The sequence below is a fragment of the Pleurodeles waltl genome, chromosome 8 (genome assembly GCF_031143425.1).
Source record: "Pleurodeles waltl isolate 20211129_DDA chromosome 8, aPleWal1.hap1.20221129, whole genome shotgun sequence".
NCBI classification, from domain to species: domain Eukaryota; kingdom Metazoa; phylum Chordata; class Amphibia; order Caudata; family Salamandridae; genus Pleurodeles; species Pleurodeles waltl.
This window is the reverse complement of record NC_090447.1, coordinates 50,707,248-50,728,786: the sequence shown is the minus strand read 5'-3', so window position 1 is coordinate 50,728,786 and position 21,539 is coordinate 50,707,248. Positions and strand designations below refer to the sequence as shown.

The 21,539-nt window shown below is 53.5% G+C and overlaps 1 protein-coding gene and 1 long non-coding RNA gene across 2 annotated transcripts in view; one reads left to right on the top strand and one right to left on the bottom strand.

The window, feature by feature from the left end:
- The window catches only part of LOC138249697 (uncharacterized), a 147,478-nt gene that overhangs the window by 49,090 nt on the left and 76,849 nt on the right, over nt 1-21,539 (bottom strand). The window lies entirely within an intron of this gene.
- The window catches only part of LOC138249696 (ankyrin repeat domain-containing protein 50-like), a 307,510-nt gene continuing 301,191 nt past the window's right edge, over nt 15,221-21,539 (top strand). The window contains exon 1 of the mRNA XM_069203678.1: nt 15,221-15,359. The gene's annotated coding sequence lies outside the window, so the exon portion shown is untranslated. The remainder of the gene's footprint in view (nt 15,360-21,539) is intronic.

The following is a 21,539-nucleotide window of genomic DNA, read 5'->3' as shown; positions in this document are numbered from 1 at the left end:
TCACGTATGTTAGATGTGAAATAGGCACTGCATAGTTTCTCTTTCTGAAAATCTTAAAGAAATACAAAGATCTTTCGGGTACTTCTCTTTTGGCGTTTGACAGCCAGGCCACGTTTACAGATTTATATCAGTTTTACAAAATTGTTGTAATGCTTGCTGCTTCCCAAGCATCAAGTAAAGCTTAATATTCATGTGTCACTCGAGTACACACTCCTTTTCTACAAACTGTGAATAATAGGTGAGGAATTCTGACTACTTTTGACTACAGAACAAATAGCTAGATAGATTTTGGAAAAATCCTTCAAGATCTTAAGAAATTGTCTAGGTGGCTAGCCTGTAATAGATTTTTAACACTTGAATAAATTAATTTATCTGCCCTGGTAACATGCTTTTTTTCAACCACTCATAAATCAAATTCCAGCTTACTATTGTCTAAGGAAACTCGGTTTCATGTTTCAATTTGGGGCCTGATTTAGAGTTTGGCGGGGGGGCTTACTTTGTCACAAACGTGACGGATATCCTCCCTGCCCTATTACGATCCCATTATATCCTATGGGAATCGTAATACAGCGGATGGGGTATCTGTTTGTGACAGAGTAACCCCTTGCCAAACTCTAAATCAGGCCCTCAGTGTGTAAAATATTAATTGAAAAAATTATTTGTCTGTGATTCAAAGAAACTGCCAACAAGAGAATTCCACATACATTACCAACTTAGTTACGCTTCAAAAGAAAAGACAAGACCCAAATATCTGTGCTACATAAATGTAGGAAAGTACCCTCTTTTTGCTATGGTTACCCCCATTTTCTGCCTGATGTCAGTGTGCTTGACTGTGTTCACTGGGATCCTGCTAACCAAGACCCAAGTGATTATGCTCTCTCTCCTCTACATTTTGGCACTACATACTGGTAACCCAGTATTTCATCCAAAATTGGCATACTGGTGCCCCCTTACACGTCCCTAGTATATGGTACCTAAATATCCAGGGCATGGGGGTTCCAGGGGATCCCTATGAGCTGCAGCATTTCTTTTGCCACCCATAGGGAGCCCATGAAAAGACTTCTGCAGGACTGTCATTGCAGCCTGCGTGAAAGGTGAATGCACCCTTTCACTGCCATTTACACTACACCAGGTCACTTATAAGTCACCCCTATTGTAGGCCCTCTAGCCCTGAGGGCAGGGTGCAGAGTACCTGTGTGTGAGGGCACCCCTGCACTAGCAGAGGTGCCCCCACAATCTCCAGGACCATTTTCCTGGACTTCGTGAGTGCGAGGACGCCATTTTACGCGTAAACTGGACATAGGTCACTACCTATGTACAGCTGCATAATGGTAATTCCAAACATTGTCATGTTTGATATCAAACATGTTGTCATCATACCCCAATGCTTTTGCAAGCATTAGTTGTATGATTCCATGCACTCTGAGGGCTCCTTAGAGGACCCGCAGTATTGCCATTCCAGCCTTCTGAGGTTTTCCAGGCGCAATTCTTAGTATTGATCACAGGACAACATTCTCAGTAAGAGAACAAGCAGGTGTCTAGCTGAGCTCATAAGAATTTGTAAATGCCATTCACGAGTAACAAACATGTAAATGGTTTCCGCTAAATAAGCTAGTTAGGAATTTTTTTATAACTTTATTTGTCAAGTTATCTAATAAAACACAATCTCACTACAACAGTGATGCCAGAGAAATTAAAACACAAAAGGACAAAACTGCTAAAAACACAGCATTCAATCGACTGATGCTCAAAGAGCAAGAAGTGGAAGCAGGATACCCCCTGAGTGATAAGTCGCGCTCTATAAATTGTTTTGGATTTGAATTTGGAAGGCAAGTGGAGAACCTATTAAACGATAAGGCACCATAGACAAAGCATGTCACCTATGGCGAGGAGGCACAGACTCATAACATGCCACAAATGCAGCAATAGCACAGGGGAACCCTGCTGGAGACCACACATTCGTGCAAACTTTACACGAAAGATCTTGTAGCAACTGGTTGGCTAAAAACACATCTTTTTGATTGGTGAAGCGCTCTCAGTCGGACTGGAAGGTCCTCAGAAGCAAGAAGTCCTCTTGCCACCAGATTAAACTGGATTTATAATAAAGCTTTCTTCCTGGCCAATGCTTCAGAGTACAAGTTGCAGGAGCAGCTTGCAGTGCTAAATAAGGGCTTGCGCGCCGGTGGGGGGGAATTCATCATTTGAAATAAAAATGTACCTGTATCGTCGCCGTCACCACCGCGCTGCTCCTCTCCTGCAGACAGGCTGCAGACACAGGCTCCTAACCTGCCCTGCGGCCAATCCTGATGCTGCTCAGAGCAGCGTTAGGATTGGCTGACAGCGCCCAGCCAGGGTGCTCCCAGGCAGACTGGGAGCCTATACCTGCTCTCTCCAGCCCAACAACATAGTGCTGGGCTGGAGAGAGCCTACTGTGCATGTGTGTTTGCCCGTCCCGAGACGGCCGGCCAAACATACATGCGCAGTCCTTGGTGCACGTCACAGCCTGTGGCCCGCCCCTTTTACGAACAAATGCTAATAAACATAGTTTATTATAATTTTTGGGTAAAATGTTTGCAGCTGCTGCTGCCGGGGGTGGGGGGGGACAACCCTCCTCCGCCCTAGTGGAGGAGCGGTGTCTGGCAAGTTGAGAAGCAGAAGCAAATGACTGTCTTTCCACTTGACTTGCCTTTTACTCTACACTGCTTGCAGTGTAGTGTCCTGTAAGTAAGCATAATTCAGGACACTCATAAAGGTCCCTTCACTTGCTGCACCCTTCTTGCCTCCCCGTGGTCAGTGTGTAAGACTTCAGAACCACCAGTTGTACCTTCTTGTCAACCAAGCAAAGTAAATGACACTAAATTGCCTCTTTTGCAGCTGGGAGAGACTCAGAGCCAGGACACTTACATGTGCACCATGTGGCAGGCTCGCAAGCATTGAACTTGGGAGTCCAGTTTCAGTACACAGGTACCGATGCAGTATTTGAATGGAGCAAAATTGCCAGGGGAGTTTGTAGCATCTTAAACATCGCTCTCCAAAGTCTGGATCGAGGTGCCCCCAGACGTCACCTACTGTTCGATTTGAACAAGAAGCTTCACTCAAGAAGCCGTCAACGTTACATTCCACGGATTCCACTGCAGCACCATTGGTAGCCGATGTGTGAACCAGGCCTTCAGTCGGAGCATTCTTGGAACTCAAATGTATTGTTTCCCCTTTTCTCAGTTTGCCCTAGGCGAATCAGGGAAGGGGGGTGACACTCAGATTCCTTCTAGCTCATCTTTGAACCAGAGACTTAACAAATCGTCCTCCTTTTTTAGGGTTGAGCCTGCGAGTGCATGTGCTGCGAGACATTGTTGTGCCTCGAAGCACATTCTTTGAGCTCGCATGTCGTTCACCATTTGTTGGTTTGCATGGCACTCTTCTTTACGGACTCGTAATTCGTCAAGGAATGCCTGGCATCATTTCCTTCCTCTGTGTAGAGCAGGGATCAAGCACTAATTGATTTCAACTTAATTAGTGCCCATCCACTGCTCCCGACATGATCGAAGTACTATTTTGTTCTAACTTCCAGTGCCCCGCAAACAGAAGGCTTGTGACTGGCAAAAACGTGCCCAGCAGGACAAACACTATTGCAAAGTTGTCTTTTTTAAAGCTAACTTAATTTTATTAAGTCATCTTTTCTCAATTTCTTGAGAAATATTTCTTTTTTTGTTTTTGCTCATTGGTGCTGTTGTCAAAAGATGACAATTAACTTGTTCAAAATATGCGACACCCATTACATTGCAAATGCTTGTTCCTCCATTTTTGGGGAACGCATGAGAGCCAGAGGGCCAGGAGCGATATCACCTAAGGTGGACATGGTTCATCCTCAATAGTGACGAGACACACCACAAGCCCCACAAGGCCCTGGAGTCATCACTTCCTCACTCTTGCTCCTCGATACTCCAGCAAGGAAACCTGAGCAGTCGCTGACAAACTGGCGGTGGCTTGTTAAAGCCCCGCATTACCGAATGTCTTCCAGCACTCTCTCGTCCCCACCAAACTCTGATGCCATCCAGCCACTCGGTCACTGGAAACTTTGAGTACAAGGATTAAGGATCACCGGCTCCTCTGGTACATGCATCTCCGGACACACACTCTCATCTGGAAAAGGGCTGAAGAACCTCAGTCACACAGGCCACAGGGACCAATTTCCTCATTTCTGGGACATGCATTTCACTTGCCACAGGTTCTGTTAGAACAGCTCGCCTGAACCCACCAGGCCATGAAGCCATGAAGACACAGCAATGAGGACTGGCATGGGACCATAAGATCTTTGTGGCTAACCTTTGACCATGAAACACTTGTTTCCAAATTTTCATATTGCAACACATGTAAGGTTGAGAGGTAAATACACCTGGGAGAATAGGTTAGCATAAGGAAGATAAAATGCATGTAAGCCTTTTAATAATCACTCCTCTTCAGCTATTTTTATTGCATAACTAGTAGATTATCAAGAAGTTCAATATTCATCAGTCGAAATATTTCTTGCCCTTCATCATCTTCTCTGCTTCCCAAGGGACCATCATCAAACTTATCATCGATATTAAAATCACTGTAATAATTTAAAACTATTAAGTGGCAGGTTGGAGAAGTACTCTTGCCTCCAGTGAGATTTGCTCTGAAGGCAATCGAGACTCTATCTAGAATCAAAATTAGCAGAACAACAATGATCAAAACAACTTTAAGTATTTTCATTCGCTATACTCCAGAGGTGCTTTGCACCAGGAGCAAAGATCCCAACACTCAAATCCATCCTGGGTAATGTTTAAGACCTTAACACTTTTAAGTATATTTTCAATTTCATTGATCCTGACAAATAGGTCAGGTATAACTACAACACTCAACAACAATTATATCACAAACGTCATCCTATGCAGCCAAAAAAGTCTAGAGCCATCCTAATTTGTAAAATTACAGTTCTCTGTGCCACTAATTTGGTAGTTATTGCCTAGAGAGAATTAGCAGTCAAATTAGCCACTTTCTCCAATGTCTTAGTAACTCATCATATCTCATGGCTAGAACAGCTTATTCCATAGAACAATATCAAGAGGGCAAAGAACTGAACAGTCTCTGAAACATCTCTTTTCTTTCCACCAGGAGGAAAGGGATGGTGAAATGTTTGATAGTGAGTACAACATATGCACAATAACAGGACATGGACAAGCCTTTTGGAGCCTTCTGGGGCCTCATTTACGAGTTTTTGCCGGAGGGTGGCACAGCAAGTCACTTTGCTGTACCACCCTGAGGCAAAAGGAAAGGGAAGGAATTCACCACATTGATGAAATATGGCGCATTCTAGTCCCTTCTGCCTATGCCGATGCACAAATTGGTGCCTAGCCCCAACGCAGACATCCTTGCACCATGGTGCAAGGGTGTCTGTGTTGTTTGCATGATTGTTTTTGTGCAGGAAGGAGCACCTTCCTGCACAAACACAATCAATGGAGGCATTTTCCTCTTTGTGTGCTGCAGAACGCAGCACAGATAGAGGAAAAAAACTGTGAGAAATAAGCTTATTTTTCCTGGTTAAGCCTCTCTTGGGGAGGCACAGTTTGACGCATTTCCAGGTTTACAGATCCTTGTAAATCTGGGACTGTGTCAAAAACCCATGGATGTTGTGTTCCTTGACATAGAGTAATGCAATGCAGTGCATCGTGCTGCATTGCCTTACTCCATGTCTATGAGGCCAAGCAAAGCCATGTAGGGTGGCTTTGCATCGCCTCATAGATATGACTGAGAGGCCTGCACCATTGAGGTGTAATAAAAAGTGGCGCATGGGTGGCGCAGGCCATTTGTAAATGAGGCCCACACTCTCTATTGCCACAAACATAGTAAGCTCTTACTTTGTCAACTTGAGCAAAGAATTACAAAGGAACTGGGGCAGTTAGTTTAGATAACACTAAGTACATTCATCCTATGAAAATCGATCATTTTCTTCTTCACAAACCAGTCAATGGGGAGCTAATGCTAAATTGAGGCAAAAGGGTAATGCAAGTGGTACAAATATTGCATTCAAGGATAAAGGGTCCATGCAGGTGTTGCTCAATGCATTCTCCCTCTTATTTGGAATGTATCTGAATCATTAGAGTCAGTGAGCACTGACAGCACAACCAGCATGATGAAAGATTTACACCCAGATTGTGTAGATCTAGGACCTGCAGAAAGGTATTTGCAGATGGATCACTTGTTTCTGGAGTGGGCAGATATTAGTGGATTTTTCTGGTAACTGACTCAACCCCCGCATGATGACCCGCAACCAAAAACAAGCTTGTAGCAAAGAGGTCCTGTAAGATCCACTGAGGAATAATGTAGCTGAGAGGTTTCCCGCTATAGCAGTTGCAGGCCATAGCTATTGGCAAGAGGAAGGGCTACCTCTTTTTTTATTCTTTTTGCAGTTTTCTATAGTGCAAACATGACCCAAAGGTACTGGAGCGCTTTACATAAGCACCAGTTACATTACGCAAGCAGACATTTATTTGTATTTTGGTAGGCATGGGTAGATTACGTGATTTGCTCAGAATCACAGGGTGACTCGAACCTAGTTCCCAGCTCCTTAGTTGGCAGCTCTGGCAGTCACGCCATCTCCTTGCTTCGCTTCTCTGGTGTGCCTCTGGGGGCAGGTGCTCGTCTGTTGTGTCCGACGTGTTCTGGTTCTGGATTGCACTTGCAGTGTGAAGCTTGGATCCAGGAGGGTAGTCCTTGGCACTTGACGTCAATGTTAGTGATGAGCAGAATCTAGTATGGACCTCACCACTAGTGGTTAAAGTGACAACTTTCCCTGATAATTCTTCTTGTGAATCTAGTCACGCCGCTGTAGATCGTGTGAAACTTCAGTCAGTTTGGTGGGCAGCTCAGCTTGAACCTGGGAATAGAACTTGTTGAGATAGCGAATGACCCGTCTGCAGTATTCTAAAGAGACATCTCCAGACAAGAGTCAGTTTGGTGGGCAGCTCAGCTTGAACCTGGGAACAGAACTTGTTGAGATAGCGAATTACCTGTCTGCAGTATTCTAAAGAGACATCTCCAGACAAGAGTGAATCTTGTAAAGCTGGAGACACTGGAAGGGTGGAGTGAAGAATTATTGATCTTTTCATGATAATCTCACACAAGCTCAACTTTCTCTTTTGGTTAGGAGGGGCTCTCACCAACATTGGAACTAATGGAAAAGCATGAGGCCATTTAGGATCTGTTACTTGATATATACTTTGGAGATTTTATTTTAATGCCCCACAAAACTGTTCTACTTTCCCCGAGGACTCAGAGTGCTGAGCGCAATGGAGATGCTGGATCCCTAAATCTTTACACAGTTGCTGAGCTACAGAGGACACAAAAAGTTCCCTTGCTACTTCTAATCTTGAATGGAATTCACAACTTGAGTACCAAGTCTTATACCAGTCTGTTGGCCACAGTGATAGCATCAGCTCAGGCACAGGGATCCACCCATCCAGAAAACATTTAAACCAGCATTAAGATGTATGCATCAGGGCATTTGGATGAAAAGTGGTGGATGTGCACAAATGGTCCCCAAGGGGGCAAATGGATTGGTTTTGGTCTCTTTTTGATGTTGAAGGCTTGACAAACACCACTGATGTGACAATATTACTAAGCAATGAAGGGAACACAGGGTGTAAACAATGAAGGGGAAACAAGATGCCAAACATGTGGTGCCTGCAGCACGGATCATACCATCTCGACTGACATTGGCAATCCTGTGACACAATCGTGTCAAAACAATATTCTAGGAGCAACCTTTTTACCACTCCAGCTATACTACAATCAATCTGGGTGTCTATGACACTGAAAGCAGCATTTTATATTTACAGTCAGCAAAAGTATTATCATTTGACACGTAATCTTCAGCAGATGGGTGGGTAGCACACTTAAGAGTTGATACTTTGGTTGGCAGTCGGAGAGTATCAGGCAACCCCTTTAAAAAGGATGCAATTCTAATGGGGTACAGCTGAAGTACAGAAGCCTTGCAACATCCGCAGAAGTCTAAAAAATGTGGACAACTCCAAAGAGATACTTTGAGTCAGTGAAGATATTTACACTTTTCTGAATGATCAAAATATAAACGTGGGTAGGAGCGATCCAGCAACCTGGGCAGAACGCACTTTTAGAGTACACGTCAACTCTCAACAGTTTCTTGTATGGTACAGACACAATGTATGTCTGCAGTATTTCTACAGTGCAAACCTAGAGGAAAGGCAACTGAGTGCTGGAAAGGGTCAAAGGCCGCCACAGTCAATGTGCGATAGGAGAGGTAGCTGGTTTGTACACTGTTTCGGCATCATAAGTTATTATTTTTTTAAAAGGTGAGTTACCTTGGAAGAGGGTATGAGCAGTCTTGATGGATACAGATGTAGAAGCTGAATTAAATAAACACACGCAAACGTCATAGGCAGCTTTATACATGAACTCATCAGGCCATGAATTAACAGACAACATGTCCAATAAGAGAAACATTTGCCAGAACTTTTATGCATGAAAACCACCAAGGCGTGAAAATACATCATCCAATCATGATAGAGAAAAGGGTGATTTCTTAATTTCTATGGGCAAATACATGGCGTGATGCTGATCAGAAGATGAATGGAGTTACACAAATATTAAGCATCTAACCAATCATAGTAAAATACATTTTGTGACGGCAGCGTGAAACAAGGTCACCACAAGTATGACCTTCACATTACTCAAATGGTTGGGACTTTCCAAGACAACAACAAAACAATTTCTCCACAACCCTTGTCCACACCTAAGTGGACATCACAATGTCTGTCTGTTGATGGGCGAATGAAGCAATGAATGTCACATGATGTGTCTCTTTTGAGCAAGCCCTGCGCTACAAGCCACTCATCTGGGTACATTCATTTATCTGCGGTCATCTCAATTCTGAACACACTTTGCAGGCCTTTGTCATCATTCAATATTATAAAATGTGAAGAAGACAAGTTGGATTCCACATGAAATAAAACATGCTTCTACACAGAGATGTCATGGCAGATCCTATCTGCATAGATGGAGAAGACCTGCTTTGTTTTACCATTTTTTGCAGGCTGACAAGGGGATGGTGCTTAATGAGTTGTCCTGCAGTGTGCAAGATGCCCATGACGCAACCTCAGTTTGGGTCCAGCCAAAACGCAAATCAATCTTGACCCGGCTTCTCATGAGAACAGTCCAACCCAAACTGCCAAGCCAGGCCCTTGCTGAACTGGAACACAAGCAGCCCAGGACCGGTCTTGCCTAAGTTATGGCTCTTCAGCCAGATATAGCTTTGTTCCAGTGACTCAGTGAGCCTGGGACCCATGTATGGGCATACCCGGCGTACTTAGGACCCCCCTTTTGTACCCCAACAAACTGCCCCTGGGCTGGTCTGCACCACTCCTGGGCTCAACAAAAAGGGCACCTGCAGCACCTCCCGCCAGAGCCAGAAAACTCTGAATATCTAACAGGTCCTCTGCTCCCCCTTCAGTCTCCTCCTGGATGTAATTACTGATCTGGGCACAAGGGTAAATATAAAGCAGTGCAGTGAGGGCACCAGCAGGCATTCCCTCATGTGACTAATATAGTATTTCAGTTTTACCTGGGTGTCTTTAAAAACCCTCATCTAAGATTCTTCACAGTTGTGTTGCTTCCTCATGCATATTCAGGAAAGACAACTACTGATCTGGACTCTTTTATTTTCAGTGTCCGTTAGCCTTCTTTTGAGATCATTTAGTCCTTCAGTATCAGATGTGCCATTGTCTGGAACAGATCTGGTTTATCACCATGCGGGCACTGCACTCAGTTCTCAACAAACCCGCCTGTGCTTCTGCCATTCTTGCGGTGTGTTGTATGGAGGGTTTCCAGTTTTCGGTTTAACCTAATTAAACCTGACTGAAACCCACTGGAGGTTAAATCCTAAGTAGAAACCTAAAAACACTGATTTTTACTCCGCTTCTAACACTTTGGCACTTTTTGCTGCCACAGGAGTATAAGTGCTTTACTTACAGTTGTGGCTGCCTTGTGCCCACTGGAGCCAGTGTACAAAGACACTGTAAGCTTTACTGATGGTACATTCAGTGCAGATGTTTCTTACTAAGGGGAATACAAGAATGACATTTTACTGTGATGGATGGCCTGGTAATTGGGTCACACAGTAATTAAAGTTGTGTCTCAGGAATCTGGTACAGCCCGGCTGAAACAAAAGTGGAACACTTGCATTGATACTAAAAAATATTCAGTATTTTGGATTTCTAGAATAAACGAGAACCCAGTGAGGTGTTGATGCTAATTCTTGAAAGCAGCTAGTCTATTCTTTCACAGCTCAATAAATGCCACTAAATGCGAAGATGTCCCTGCGTGGTCCGAATGCAAAATAACAAACAGTAATTCATTTAGTACCAGTGGGCCCAGTGGTCTTCCAGAGAATCCTTGATCGTGGCTGGGCTGTGCGGTGGTGCCTTGGACAGGCCAGTGTTTGTTTGTTACAAGAAAACCCGAGAAAGGTGCTGCAGCACAGATGACCTCCTAAATCCAGCTTTAGAAAACATATTTTTTAGGATTCACCTGCACGCATGCTTGCGAAATCTTTTGTTGGTTAAAAAAAACAAAACAAAAAAAAACAACAACTTAATAGGGGCTTGGATCCACCCCTTTTTTAATCTGAATTTACCATTGGCTTACTCCAGCGTCACTCTGATTTACCTGTTTCGGATTGGCCAGCACATCGTCTTCTTGTCACTTCCTGTTGTCGTCTTCTCTGCCGAACTTGATGTTGAGTTGCCTGTGGACCTAGTACTCCTTCCAGTCACTTCCTATTGGACACCGGCCAGTGTCCTTCCTCTGGCTGCGACACTGAAGGCACTTCTTTTTTCTTTCTGTATGCCGTCTTCTTTGTTCACTGACGCCTTCCTTCTTTGCTGCCGTCTCCTTTGTCTTCTTTGCTGTCTTCTTACTTCACTGACGTCTTCTTTCTTTGAAGTCTTCTTCTCCGTCTTCTTTGTTCGTTGCCGTCCATCTTGCTTTTTCTTTCTGCATGCCGTCTTCTGTCTTCTCAGTTCTGCACTCTTCTCACGTCTGTGTTCTCCCTTCCAGTGTTCTGCGGTCTTTTCTCTTCCCCTGTCTTCTGCCATCTTCTTTCGTCTTTCCTGCATGCCAGTACGTTTTGCCTTTGTCTTTTTTTCTATGTAACTGGCTTAAAAATATTAAAAAAACGTTATAATAATGTTTGTTTTTAATTTAATAAAACAAACATTATTATAACATTTTTCAAATATTTGTAAGCTAGTTACATAGGGGGGAAAAAGGTAAAGGCGAAACCTATTGGCTTTGCCAATGCTTGTTCTTAAGTAATACTAAAAGTAATACTGGCTACATAAAACAATTTACTGTTTTTTTGGACTACAATAAAAAAGACATCAATGCTCAATTTGTTTTTTTATTTTTGAAGAGTCGATACATCTCAACATGATATATTTAGTGCAACAAAAACGATTTCGGTTATTTTGTTAATGTTTTGATGCAGGAAATTATTTTGGTAGGTTAACTTGTGGTTTGTTAGTAGCATTTCAGCCCTCTGGCTGACCTCTCCCTGCGAAATGTGCGTCTTGCGCACCACCAACAAACACAAAAAGAGAGAAACAAACCTGGCAGGTCACAAATCAAGCAGCCTATTGGCCAATGCCCAGCACAGTATGCTAACAATGAGCACTTTGTGGTTGAGAATTAGCAGTGCAGGGGAGAGTTAGACCTTACTTGCCATGGTCCACCCAGGAGAGAGAATAGCGCCCAGAGTCAGGCGCTAGGGCTACCCAGGAGCGGCAAAGCAGCAGGTCACAGGCCTGCAGTGGCCACAGGCAGAATAAATATACCACACAGGGTGTGCACTGGTTACAGGAAGTGACGATAGCTGCCTCGGACATCTAACAGGGTGTGCAGGGGACCAGGCCGCAGGGTGCCTGGACTGCAGGCACCGGAAGTACATAAATGCCCACTAGGGTCAATCTAAGAGTTTCCAATAAGAGTGGGAGCATCAAGAGAATCTGAACTGCAGTTCGGTACAGAAGGACGAGCCATACAAAACAGGGGTGTCACCGTGTGTGTACCCCACCTACCTTCAGCATTAGAAAGCTGAAAAGAGGCAACGGGAGAGGGGGTTAGACTGAAAGGGGCAACTAATGCTCTGAAGAGAGGCGGCTGGGGTGGGCCTGGCCCCCCGAAACTAAAGAGACGCTCCAGGGGCAAGGGGTCTGCTGTGAGTGCTAGCGCACCGTACCCCACCCGCTGGGCCCCCAAGATCCTGAAGAGGGGCTCTCCACACCCTGACCCCTCCCAACTCTGGCAGAGGCCCCAATCCGGGGTTATCAGACAACAGACGAGGGGCAATACCCAACCTGGGCCCTCCCATCCCCTGGCACAGGACCCCACCCCTAGCTCCCAAGTTCCCCAGGTCTACGCGTGATGTGCTGCTCCAGTTCAGAATTTTCCTTTGAATTCTGGGACTTGTAGTCCTGCTTTATACTGAAATAAAAATAAACAGAACTACAAGTGCTAGAGTAGAAAGAAAAAACCCTGGACTGGAGGAGAAGAACTCGCATGAATCTGGGAAACTCGGCAGGGCTGCGTAGCGGGGGCCCTCAGACCCTGGAAGAGGGACCCTCAGACCCTAGGACAGGGGCCCTCAGACCGCCAGGGTCCTGAGACCCTGGGAGAGGGGCCCTACCCGTGCCAGGGCCCTGAAACCCTGCTAGAGGGGCCCTCAGGCTCTAGCAGAGGGACCCTCACACGCTGAGAGAGGAACTCTCAGACCCTAGAAGAGGGTCCCTCCTCGTGCTGGGGCCCTGAGACCCTAGGAGAGGGCCCTGAGACCCTGGGAGTGGGACCCTGAGACCCTGGAAGAGGGCACTCAGACCCTAGCGGAGGGACCCTCAGGCCTTGGAAGAGGGGCCCTCCCCGTGCCGGGGCCCTGAGACCCTGGAAGCGGGACCCTCAGACCCTAGGAGAGGGGCCCTCCGACCGCCAGGGTCCTGAGACCCTAGGAGAGGGCCCTGAGACCCGGGAAGAGGGCTCTCCGACCCTAGGAGAGGGACCCTCAGGCCCTAGGAGAGGGACCCTCCCAGTGCCGGGGCCCTGAGACCCTGCTAGAAGGGCCCTCCGACCGCCAGGGCCCTGAGACCATGGGAGAGGGGCCCTACCCGTGCCGGGGCCCTTAAACCCTGCTAGACGGGCCCTCAGACTGTGGAAGAGGGGCCTTCCCAGTGCTGGGGCCCTCAGGTTCTAGAAGAGGGACCCTCACACGCTGAGATTGGGACTTTCAGACCCTAGAAGAGGGTCTCTCCGCGTGCTGGGGCCCTGAGACCCTAGGAGAGGGCCCTGAGACCCTGGGAGTGGGACCCTCAGGCCTTGGAAGAGGGGCCCTCCCCGTGCCGGGGCCCTGAGACCCTGGAAGAGGGACCCTCAGACCCTATGAGAGGGGCCCTCCGACCGCCAGGGTCCTGAGACCCTAGGAGAGGGCCCTGGGACCGGGGCTCTGAGACCCTGGAAGAGGGCACTCAGACCCTAGGAGAGGGACCCTCAAGCCTTGGAAGAGAGACCCTCCCCGTACTGGGGCCCTAAGACCCTGGGAGAGGGACTCTCAGACTTTGGCCCAGGCTGTGCCCCCCCCCCCCCCCGAACCTGGAAGATGGTCCCTCACCGTGCCGGGGCCCTCAGAGCTGCTAGTGGGGCGCTCCCCGTGCCGGGGCCCTAAGATCCTGCTAATGGGGCCCTTAAACTCTGGAGGAGGAACCCTCAAACCTTGGAAGAGAAGCCCTTCCCGTGCTGGGCCCCCAGGCCCTGGGAGAGGGACCCTCAGACTCTGGGAGAGGGACCCACACACACACTGGGAGAGGGACCCTCAGACTCTGGAAGAGAGGCCGACAGACCCTGGGAGAGGGACCCCCAGACTCTGGGAGAGGGACCCACACACACACTGGGAGAGGGACCCTCAGACTCTGGAAGAGAGGCCGACAGACCCTGGGAGAGGGACCCCCAGACTCTGGGAGAGGGACCCACACACACACTGGGAGAGGGACCCCCAGACTCTGGAAGAGAGGCCGACAGACTCTGGGAGAGGGACCCCCAGACTCTGGGAGAGGGACCCACACACACACTGGGAGAGGGACCCCCAGACTCTGGAAGAGAGACCCACACACACACTGTGAGAGGGACCCTCAGACTCTGGAAGAGAGGCCGACAGACTCTGGGAGAGGGACCCCCAGACTCTGGGAGAGGGACCCACACACACACTGGGAAAGGGACCCCCAGACTCTGGAAGAGAGACCCACACACACTGGGAGAGGGACCCCCAGACTCTGGAAGAGAGACCCCCACACACACTGGGAGAGGGACCCTCAGACTCTGGGAGAGGGACCCACACACACACTGGGAAAGGGACCCCCAGACTCTGGAAGAGAGACCCACACACACACTGGGAGAGGGACCCCCAGACTCTGGAAGAGAGACCCACACACACACTGGGAGAGGGACCCCCAGACTCTGGAAGAGAGACCCCCACACACACTGGGAGAGGGACCCCCAGACTCTGGAAGAGAGACCCACACACACACTGGGAGAGGGACCCTCAGACTCTGGGAGAGGGACCCACACACACACTGGGAAAGGGACCCCCAGACTCTGGAAGAGAGACACACACACACACTGGGAGAGGGACCCTCAGACTCTGGAAGAGAGACCCACACACACACTGTGAGAGGGACCCTCAGACTCTGGGAGAGGGACCCCCAGACTCTGGGAGAGGGACCCTCAGACTCTGGGAGAGGGACCCACACACACACTGGGAAAGGGACCCCCAGACTCTGGAAGAGAGACACACACACACACTGGGAGAGGGACCCTCAGACTCTGGAAGAGAGACCCACACACACACTGTGAGAGGGACCCTCAGACTCTGGGAGAGGGACCCCCAGACTCTGGGAGAGGGACCCACACACACACTGGGAAAGGGACCCCCAGACTCTGGAAGAGAGACCCACACACACACTGGGAGAGGGACCCCCAGACTCTGCCCCAGGCTGAGGTCCTCGGACCTCGGCAGACCCAGTGGTGCAGCCCCCGGCCCCACCCCCGGCCCGAGGGGCTGGCTCTCCCGGGCCTGGCTCGGCCCCCTCCTCCCGGGCGGAGCTCGGGCACAGCGCCCCCTGGCGGCCCCGGCGCGGCTTCCTGTCCCCGGGAGCGGGCGGAAGTGTGGCTGCTGCCGGCCCCTGGTGCTGCCCCCGGTCCCGATGCTGCCCCCTGCACCCACCGAGAGCGGCCGAGACAAAGCACCGACGGCGGAGGCGCAGGTGAGGCTGCCTGCACACACCTGTGTGTGTCTGTGTTACATACGTGTGTGTAGTGTTTGTATCTGTGTGCTGGAGCCGTGTAGAGTCCTCCCACCTTCCGCAGCGCCGCTTCCACAAAACCCCTGCACGGCACCTCCACAGACCCCTGCACCTCCACTCCCTGCACAGCACCTCCACACACTGCGTCCACAGCCCCTGCACCTCCACTCCCTGTCTGCACCTCCACTCCCTGTCTGCACCTCCACTCCCTGCCTGCCCAGCACCTCCACAAGCCGCTTCCACAGCCCCTGAACCTCCACACCCTGCCTGCACAGCACCTCCACACCCTGCCTGCACAGCACCTCCACACCCTGCCTGCACAGCACCTCCACACCCTGCCGGCACAGCACCTCCACTCCCTGCCTGCACAGCACCTCCACACCCTGCCTGCACAGCACCTCCACACACTGCCTGCACCTCCACTCCCTGCCTGCACAGCACCTCCACTCCCTGCCTGCACAGCACCTCCACACACTGCGTCCACAGCACCTCCACACCCTGCATGCACAGCACCTCCACACCCTGCCTGCACAGCACCTCCATACCCTGCCTGCACAGCACCTCCACAGACCCCTGCACCTCCACTCCCTGCCTGCACAGCACCTCCACAGACCCCTGCACCTCCACTCCCTGCCTGCACAGCACCTCCACACACTGCGTCCACAGCCCCTGCACCTCCACACCCTGTCTGCACCTCCACTCCCTGTCTGCACCTCCACTCCCTGCCTGCCCAGCACCTCCACAAGCCGCTTCCACAGCCCCTGAACCTCCACACCCTGCCTGCACAGCACCTCCACACCCTGCCTGCACAGCACCTCCACACCCTGCCTGCACAGCACCTCCACACCCTGCCGGCACAGCACCTCCACTCCCTGCCTGCACAGCACCTCCACTCCCTGCCTGCACAGCACCTCCACACACTGCCTGCACCTCCACTCCCTGTCTGCACAGCACCTCCACTCCCTGCACAGCACCTCCACACACTGCGTCCACAGCCCCTGCACCTCCACACCGTCTGCACCTCCACTCCCTGCCTGCACAGCACCTCCATACCCTGCCTGCACAGCACCTCCACAGACCCCTGCACCTCCACTCCCTGCCTGCACAGCACCTCCACAGACCCCTGCACCTCCACTCCCTGCCTGCACAGCACCTCCACACACTGCGTCCACAGCCCCTGCACCTCCACTCCCTGTCTGCACCTCCACTCCCTGTCTGCACCTCCACTCCCTGCCTGCCCAGCACCTCCACAAGCCGCTTCCACAGCCCCTGAACCTCCACACCCTGCCTGCACAGCACCTCCACACCCTGCCTGCACAGCACCTCCACACCCTGCCTGCACAGCACCTCCACACCCTGCCGGCACAGCACCTCCACTCCCTGCCTGCACAGCACCTCCACACACTGCCTGCACCTCCACTCCCTGCCTGCACAGCACCTCCACTCCCTGCCTGCACAGCACCTCCACACACTGCGTCCACAGCCCCTGCACCTCCACACCCTGTCTGCACCTCCACTCCCTGCCTGCACAGCACCTCCATACCCTGCCTGCACAGCACCTCCACAGACCCCTGCACCTCCACTCCCTGCCTGCACAGCACCTCCACACACTGCGTCCACAGCCCCTGCACCTCCACTCCCTGTCTGCACCTCCACTCCCTGTCTGCACCTCCACTCCCTGTCTGCACCTCCACTCCCTGCCTGCCCAGCACCTCCACAAGCCGCTTCCACAGCCCCTGAACCTCCACACCCTGCCTGCACAGCACCTCCACACCCTGCCTGCACAGCACCTCCACACCCTGCCTGCACAGCACCTCCACACCCTGCCTGCACAGCACCTCCACACCCTGCCGGCACAGCACCTCCACACCCTGCCTGCACCTCCACACCCTGCCTGCCTCTCCACACCCTGCCTCTCCACACCCTGCCTGCACAGCCCCTCCACACGCCGCTTCCACAGATCCCTGCACCTCCATACCCTGCCTGCACAGCACCTCCACACACCGCTTCCATAGCCCCTGCACCTCCACACACCGCTTCCACAGATCCCTGCACCTCCATACCCTGCCTGCACAGCACCTCCACACCCTGCCTGCACAGCACCTCCACACCCTGCCGGCACAGCACCTCCACACCCTGCCTGCACCTCCACACCCTGCCTGCCTCTCCACACCCTGCCTGCCTCTCCACACCCTGCCTGCCTCTCCACACCCTGCCTGCCTCTCCACACCCTGCCTCTCCACACCCTGCCTGCACAGCCCCTCCACACGCCGCTTCCACAGATCCCTGCACCTCCACTCCCTGCACAGCACCTCCACACACTGCGTCCACAGCCCCTGCACCTCCACACCCTGTCTGCACCTCCACTCCCTGTCTGCACCTCCACTCCCTGCCTGCCCAGCACCTCCACAAGCCGCTTCCACAGCCCCTGAACCTCCACACCCTGCCTGCACAGCACCTCCACACCCTGCATGCACAGCACCTCCACACCCTGCCTGCACAGCACCTCCACACCCTGCCGGCACAGCACCTCCACTCCCTGCCTGCACAGCACCTCCACTCCCTGCCTGCACAGCACCTCCACTCCCTGCCTGCACAGCACCTCCACACCCTGCCTGCACAGCACCTCCACACCCTGCCTGCACAGCACCTCCACACCCTGCCGGCACAGCACCTCCACTCCCTGCCTGCACAGCACCTCCACTCCCTGCACAGCACCTCCACACACTGCGTCCACAGCCCCTGCACCTCCACACCCTGTCTGCACCTCCACTCCCTGTCTGCACCTCCACTCCCTGCCTGCCCAGCACCTCCACAAGCCGCTTCCACAGCCCCTGAACCTCCACACCCTGCCTGCACAGCACCTCCACACCCTGCATGCACAGCACCTCCACACCCTGCCTGCACAGCACCTCCACACCCTGCCGGCACAGCACCTCCACTCCCTGCCTGCACAGCACCTCCACTCCCTGCCTGCACAGCACCTCCACACCCTGCCGGCACAGCACCTCCACTCCCTGCCTGCACAGCACCTCCACTCCCTGCCTGCACAGCACCTCCACTCCCTGCCTGCACAGCACCTCCACACACTGCCTGCACCTCCACTCCCTGCCTGCACAGCACCTCCACTCCCTGCCTGCACAGCACCTCCACACACTGCGTCCACAGCCCCTGCACCTCCACACCCTGTCTGCACCTCCACTCCCTGCCTGCACAGCACCTCCATACCCTGCCTGCACAGCACCTCCACAGACCCCTGCACCTCCACTCCCTGCCTGCACAGCACCTCCACAGACCCCTGCACCTCCACTCCCTGCCTGCACAGCACCTCCACACACTGCGTCCACAGCCCCTGCACCTCCACTCCCTGTCTGCACCTCCACTCCCTGTCTGCACCTCCACTCCCTGTCTGCACCTCCACTCCCTGCCTGCCCAGCACCTCCACAAGCCGCTTCCACAGCCCCTGAACCTCCACACCCTGCCTGCACAGCACCTCCACACCCTGCCTGCACAGCACCTCCACACCCTGCCTGCACAGCACCTCCACACCCTGCCGGCACAGCACCTCCACACCCTGCCGGCACAGCACCTCCACACCCTGCCGGCACAGCACCTCCACACCCTGCCTGCACCTCCACACCCTGCCTGCCTCTCCACACCCTGCCTCTCCACACCCTGCCTGCACAGCCCCTCCACACGCCGCTTCCACAGATCCCTGCACCTCCATACCCTGCCTGCACAGCACCTCCACACACCGCTTCCATAGCCCCTGCACCTCCACACACCGCTTCCACAGATCCCTGCACCTCCATACCCTGCCTGCACAGCACCTCCACACCCTGCCTGCACAGCACCTCCACACCCTGCCGGCACAGCACCTCCACACCCTGCCTGCACCTCCACACCCTGCCTGCACCTCCACACCCTGCCTGCACCTCCACACCCTGCCTGCCTCTCCACACCCTGCCTGCCTCTCCACACCCTGCCTGCCTCTCCACACCCTGCCTCTCCACACCCTGCCTCTCCACACCCTGCCTGCACAGCCCCTCCACACGCCGCTTCCACAGATCCCTGCACCTCCATACCCTGCCTGCACAGCACCTCCACACACCGCTTCCATAGCCCCTGCACCTCCACACACCGCTTCCACAGATCCCTGCACCTCCATACCCTGCCTGCACAGCACCTCCACACACCGCTTCCACAGATCCCTACACCTCCATACCCTGCCTGCACAGCACCTCCACACACCGCTTCCGCAGCCCCTGCTCCTCCACACACCGCTTCCACAGATCCCTGCACCTCCATACCCTGCCTGCACAGCACCTCCACACACCGCTTCCACAGCCCCTGCACCTCCACACACCGCTTCCACAGATCCCTGCACCTCCATACCCTGCCTGCACAGCACCTCCACACACTGCTTCCACAGCCCCTGCACACAACGCTTCCGCAGCCCTACACCTCCACACCCTGCCTGCACAGCACCTCCACACACTGCTTCCGCAGCCCTACACCTCCACACCCTGCCTGCACAGCACCTCCACACACTGCTTCCACAGCCCCTGCACCTCCACACCCTGACTGCACAGCACCTCCACACACCGCTTCCACAGCCCCTGCACCTCCACACACCGCTTCCACAGCCCCTGCACCTCCACACACCGCTTCCACAGCCCCTGCACCTCCACACACCGCTTCCACAGCCCCTGCACCTCCACACACCGCTTCCACAGCCCCTGCACCTCCACACACCGCTTCCACAGATACCTGCACCTCCACACACCGCTTCCACAGATACCTGCACCTCCACACACCGCTTCCCCAGCCCCTGCAACCTCCACACGCGGCTTCCCCAGCCCCTGCAACCTCCACACGCCGCTTCCGCAGCCCCTGCAACCTCCACACGCCGCTTCCGCAGCCCCTGCAACCTCCACACGCCGCTTCCGCAGCCCCTGCAACCTCCACACGCCGCTTCCGCAGCCCCTGCAACCTCCACACGCCGCTTCCGCAGCCCCTGCAACCTCCACACGCCGCTTCCGCAGCCCCTGCAACCTCCACACGCCGCTTCCGCAGCCCCTGCAACCTCCACACGCCGCTTCCGCAGCCCCTGCAACCTCCACACGCCGCTTCCGCAGCCCCTGCAACCTCCACACGCCGCTTCCGCAGCCCCTGCAACCTCCACACGCCGCTTCCGCAGCCCCTGCAACCTCCACACGCCGCTTCCGCAGCCCCTGCAACCTCCACACGCCGCTTCCGCAGCCCCTGCACCCTCCACACGCCGCTTCCACAGATCCCTGCACCTCCATACCCTGCCTGCCAAGCACCTCCACATGGCACTTCCACAGACCCTGCACACACCGCTTCCACAGATACCTGCACCTCCATACACCGCTTCCACAGCCCCTGCACCTCCACACACCGCTTCCACAGCCCCTGCACCTCCACACACCGCTTCCACAGCCCCTGCACCTCCACACACCGCTTCCACAGCCCCTGCACCGCCACACACCGCTTCCCACAGCCCCTGCACCTCCACACGCGGCTTCCCCAGCCGCTGCAACCTCCACACGCGGCTTCCCCAGCCGCTGCAACCTCCACACGCGGCTTCCCCAGCCCCTGCAACCTCCACACGCGGCTTCCCCAGCCCCTGCAACCTCCACACGCGGCTTCCCCAGCCCCTGCAACCTCCACACGCGGCTTCCCCAGCCCCTGCAACCTCCACACGCGGCTTCCCCAGCCCCTGCAACCTCCACACGCGGCTTCCCCAGCCCCTGCAACCTCCAGCCCCTGCAACCTCCACACGCGGCTTCCCCAGCCCCTGCAACCTCCACACGCGGCTTCCCCAGCCCCTGCAACCTCCACACGCGGCTTCCCCAGCCCCTGCAACCTCCACACGCGGCTTCCCCAGCCCCTGCAACCTCCACACGCGGCTTCCCCAGCCCCTGCACCCTCCACACGCGGCTTCCCCAGCCCCTGCACCCTCCACACGCGGCTTCCCCAGCCCCTGCACCCTCCACACGCGGCTTCCCCAGCCCCTGCACCCTCCACACGCGGCTTCCCCAGCCCCTGCACCCTCCACACGCGGCTTCCCCAGCCCCTGCACCCTCCACACGCGGCTTCCCCAGCCCCTGCACCCTC